This window comes from Colius striatus, chromosome 13 (assembly GCF_028858725.1).
Source record: "Colius striatus isolate bColStr4 chromosome 13, bColStr4.1.hap1, whole genome shotgun sequence".
Lineage (NCBI taxonomy): Eukaryota > Metazoa > Chordata > Aves > Coliiformes > Coliidae > Colius > Colius striatus.
In genome coordinates this window covers 10,764,504-10,769,586 of record NC_084771.1, presented here as the reverse complement: position 1 = coordinate 10,769,586, position 5,083 = coordinate 10,764,504, and the positions used below count along the sequence as shown (strand labels likewise).

Below are 5,083 nucleotides of genomic sequence, written 5' to 3'. Positions count from 1 at the left end.
GTCATGCTGCAAACAAGCTAACAAGCACCAAAGCTGAGTAGGATCAGTATGTAGAAGAATCTAAGAGGTAGGCTGGCATTTTTCATCATCAGAGTTCTAAACAATGGTGAAATAGGTTTGGGAGAAACATTACCTTTTCTTTAAAATGATAATCAAGATATATATAGAATAACACAGAATAACTGAGAAAAACACTAATCCTCACAGTTCCCACTAAATACCTCCTTGGAAGCTTGATGCATCATTATTTATCATCATCTATTTTTTTATGTTAACAGTTGACATTAGATTAGAATACCAACTGACCTAGTTGGTATTTTAATTTATTGCCTAGAGGTTAAAGACTTTGTAGTTTCATGTTCTTGGTACTTTTTAAAATTCATAACTTTATAGCATGGAAAATATATTGTTCTATCAGGTTCATTTCTCTGACATTTATTCAGTGGAGAGTGTGATTCTCATATTAAAGGCTTTTGATTTGAAGCCCAGGATATAGATAATTATTTTCACAAGTCTTCCCTAAAACAGGTCATTTTATTTCTGTGGTTCCCCTTGTCTAGGAAATTAATATGTTGAACAGCATAATTGTTTGAACCAGTATTGGTTTTTAAAGGATTTGTGGGTGATATTAGATGGCTCAACCCAGTTGTGTCAGAAACTGTTAAGATTTCTGTCTGCTAATGTCATGGAGTTAGGCCTATATGGAGGCATAATTAATAGTGTGTGAGGAACAGGCTTTTACTCCAGCTCATCTCTTTATCATATGTTATATTAAATTTAAATACAATTGTTGAATCCCTTTGTATGGGTAAATGCTTTTTGATGTCTTCTTCTATTAAAGTTGTAATATCTCTTTTAACCAGAGGGTTGCATAAGAATTCATACTTGCTAGGTATGTTTCTCAGATAATCATGATCTTATTAATGTTGCCAGCAGAACTAATTGGTCTGTTGCAATGAGCTTCAGTACCCAACTGGAGAATTATGGTGTGAGGCCAATGGAATTAAGCATATTCTGATGGTGGGGAAGGTTAATGTGACTCCTTAATAAGATGCTCATAAGCGTTACTGTATATGAAAAGGCAGGTAGTTTGAGGTTGTTTTTTTAACGCTCTGGAAATATGAAGGACAAATGCAACACCTCTCAGGAAATTTAAAAGCCTTTGTTGACAGTTCAAGATACAATAAAAGTTTTCTTCTTTATCAGCACAGACATTGAAAGTATTGCCAAGTAGCACCTAGATGCCATAAATCATTGACAGAGTGGATAGTTTGAAAGTGACACAAAGGAAATGTTCTAGGGCATGCAGCATCTCAGAAAGTCATTGTCTAGGGCCTGATGTTTGTAAAATGGTCATTTCAGTTTCCATTGATTCGCATCTCTAATTAGGAAATGAATTGATCATACTTCAAGTTGCTAGAGACTGGCTGGTATCCATGGCAGATCAGAAGTGTGCATATAAATTAAAAGCTGAAAGTGTCCACTGCGTTTCAGATAGAAAAAATAATGTAGACCTGTATTTGTAGGTAGCTGTTGTTAATTATGCTTCAATTGGTAGTATGAAGCCAAAACAGCTGCATTTTCACTAGGCTTCATGGTGGAGAAAAGAGGAATGAAAATCTATTGTGAAAACCAGATAAATAGTCTCTTAGTATCTTGTCCTTGGTCACAGTAGTATGTCTGCTGCCAGGTATACTTTCAACTTGGTCACCACCCTGGGGAGAAATACTCCGTGAGGATCTGGTTGTGAGGGCTATGACAAGTGTGTTTTTATGATAAGCTTTTGTACAATGTGTTGCTTCTGTGATAATGAAAAAGGAAGGGGAAAGCACAAATGGTGTCTTTGATTTTGGTGCAGTCATCTGAGGGCTCCGTGTCCACCTGGAATTGTGGAAGAAGACTGAGTCTGATTCCTTTGGACTCTAATACACAGGCAAGAGCCAGATTTGCAGATCTGTAAGTTCCCACCTTCCTCTCAGTGAGAGCTGATAGCCCAGGTCTACAAGTGCCTGTGAACCTTCTTGAACTGCTGAGCTGCTTTCAGACAGCTTGACTATCAGAAATACAATAAACCAACAAACTTGGCTCAGCCCTGATAATACTTTTGTGTAGATCATTCTACCTTATGCCAGTAGACCATGTCTCCAGCAGAAAATGAAGTTGGTGATCTGATTCTAATTATTTTCTTGATTCAATGGCAGTAATTTTACTTTCATGATGGTTGTCACTGCTCCAGCTAGCAGGAATAATAGAATTTGTTTCCTTAAAGGAATGCATCCTCTATTGAATCTTAAGCAATAACATGCAGAAGCCTACAGTTATTCCAAAATGATGGTATTTGTATGGTTGAAAGTGTCAGGCTATCTTACTGGTGACTGGGAATTGCCAGTATAAGAAAATGAACACTCCTAAAATATAGTTTGAATTCATTCCATTTCATTTTAAGATAATCTTCTTTTTCTTTCATTGCTGATTTAAACACCTGGAAGTTAAAGTCCTCATAAAATTAGAAACAGGCAAACAAAGTCTTTAAGGAAATTAAACAGCATGGGATGTGATGTGTTTACACCAGTATAAAACCAGAATGACTCCACAGAACATAATTAAAAGCAACTGAAATAAATGGACTGATCTCCTTAGTAACCTAACGGGCAAAGCGTCATTCAAGTATCATTCTATTTTGGTTACCTCAACTCCATATGCTTTCAAAAGTTATACTAAAGCCGAAGAGCTAAAAAAATTTGTAGCCTTAGTTATTTTCTATTTAAAGATCTAATAATTTATCTCTCCACAGCTAGATTAGAATTGCATCAAGTGTCTTCATGTGGCAGTGCATTTTGAATTGTGGCTTGAGAGCCTGGCAATCTTGTTTGAAAATCCCATCCTGCCAGCAAATCGATCCCCTGAGTCATGGTAAGCCTTCTCTGTTCATTATCGAAATATTCATTAAAGAAAAGAGTGGGGCTCCCTGGCAGGATTGTGGAACAGGTTAGATAGATGGAAAGGAAGTCAGGGCATATTCAGTCTGAAGAGGTGTGGTGGAAGAAGAGTTTAACTTGGTTTGGTGGGTGGCAGTTTTTCCTCCACCTGTGATTTGCACAGTCCATAGGTGAATTGATGTGGGGAAAGTTATCTACTCAGAACTGAAGGGTTTGGCTAGTCTGTCAGCTCCTTCTCAAGCTTTATTCCCCTCGTAAAGAATATGCCTACATCCTCCTTTCCTTTGTCCTTAATAATGGAATTTTCTGTTATTATTTATAGCACCTATTTACCTTTATAAATTCTTCAAACTAAAGAACACTTACAGCTATGAGGCCTTGAGCTTTCAAATTCTGTATTCATAGGACACCTGCTGACTCCTGTGATAGCTCAACTTAAAAGGCTCTGCTAGATTGTTCCTGAATTTTGAGATGTGCATTTATAGTCCTCTCTCAGCTATGAACAACAATATAGACTGATTCACTGCATTTTTATTTATGTGTTAAGTTGCATCTATGTATGCAGTCCCTTGGAAGCTGTTTATAAAATAAAGGCCACGTTAATCCAATGTTGCATTTTGTGTGTTTATCATTAAACATTTAAAGCAAAATAATTTTAAAGAATGAATGGAAGATGCATTTTGAATGGAGATTGTGATGAAAATATGTAAACATGGAAAAGTGTTCCGCTGGAATGTGCTGCTGGGTTGAGTCAAAAAATGAAGTGTAAAGATGCATTTCTTTTCTATCAGGAATTGGTACTCAAATGTTCTGAAGACTCACAAATTCTGAACGTGCTTAGATCACATACGGCCATAGATACATATAATTTGTAAGAGTGAAGAGATTTTCTTCCTGCAGTGCTCTCATATAACCAGCTAAAGTGTCTCTAACAATGTATTACTCTAAAGGCAAGATGAGAAAAACAACAAAGAACAAATCATAGAGCAGAGACTAAGATATTAAAACCATAATTCAGCCCCAAAGTTGACAGGGTAGGATGAGACAGTGAAACTGTGGCACCATTAGCATGTAACAGAAGCTGTTACGTGTTTTTAAATGTTCTCTGCCTGAGTCAAATCGCTTGTCCTTACAACAGGGTATTATTATTTTGGTCCTTTGCAGCATTAGAGAGCATTAAACACAAGAGCAAGCTTGTGCCTAAAAGCAGAAATGTCTAGAAAAGGTGACCTTGATCTAGGCTGATATAATCCTGGGAGTTAAAGGAGCTTTATTAAAAGCTTATAAGCTAGGCTGTTATTTAAACTTTATTCTCTTCCCTCCTCAAATAAATGAAATATTGACAAAATCTCTGGAGCTGGCCAGTGTGATGCTCCAGCTGAAGTGTCTCTATCCCTGGCAGAGCCCACTCTTGCTGGTGGCTCCATGATCAGAGGTAACTGATGCAATTGATGTTGTCTACTGAAGGACGGGCTGAAGCTGTTCTCCACCAAAATTGTTTTGCAGTGCTCATGCATTTGTCTTAATCTTCTGGATAGGTCCTTAGTAGAATTTCAGTCATGTCCTACAGACTGCTTTTGCTGCTAGACTGTTTTAAAGGAATCCTTATTTCCAAATAATTTCCAAATTCCTAATTTTCCAAGGACCTGAGGGCACCTCTCCATTTTCCAGCTCTCCACAGCAGCTCTTACTGCAGCTTTATGGGCTAATGAAACACAAATTAGTGTTTTAGACCCTTTCTGATTTGGTTGCTGGTTCAACTCCTGTTTCTAACAGTATTAGTTTAAAGCCATTGTAATGCAATACTGGTTCAGTTAAAGCAGTGAAACAAGTTGGCAGTGTGTGCATAGTACCTACTAGGTAGATGCATGTGATTAATTAAAGCCACGAATTGAGAAACCATTGTGGTGATCATAGGGACAGTCTGCCACTGTTGACCTGCCAGTGAGAGATGGGCCATTGCAGAATTTTCTTTGAAGAACAAACTCATATGACAACAAAGCTTGCTACAGGGTTTGCTCAGCGGAGACAAGCATTTCCTTGCAGGGAGTTTCTGCAGAGGAAGTGCAGTATGACAGGGCTAGTTTGCTCCATAAAGGCAGTGAGTAACAGTGGGAATAAAGACTCCTGGCAGAAAGTTGCAG

At 37.7% G+C, this 5,083-nt stretch overlaps 1 long non-coding RNA gene across 2 annotated transcripts; it reads left to right on the top strand.

Moving 5' to 3' along the window:
* LOC133626551 (uncharacterized) lies at positions 1–3,472 on the top strand. 2 transcript variants are annotated; one of them, XR_009819622.1, is made up of 3 exons: positions 1–67; positions 2,795–2,913; positions 3,345–3,472. It is a non-coding gene; the product is annotated as an uncharacterized LOC133626551 (long non-coding RNA). The 2 variants fall into 2 exon arrangements; XR_009819623.1 differs by lacking the exon at positions 1–67 and adding an exon at positions 1,890–1,956.
* Positions 3,473–5,083: the final 1,611 nt, after the last annotated feature.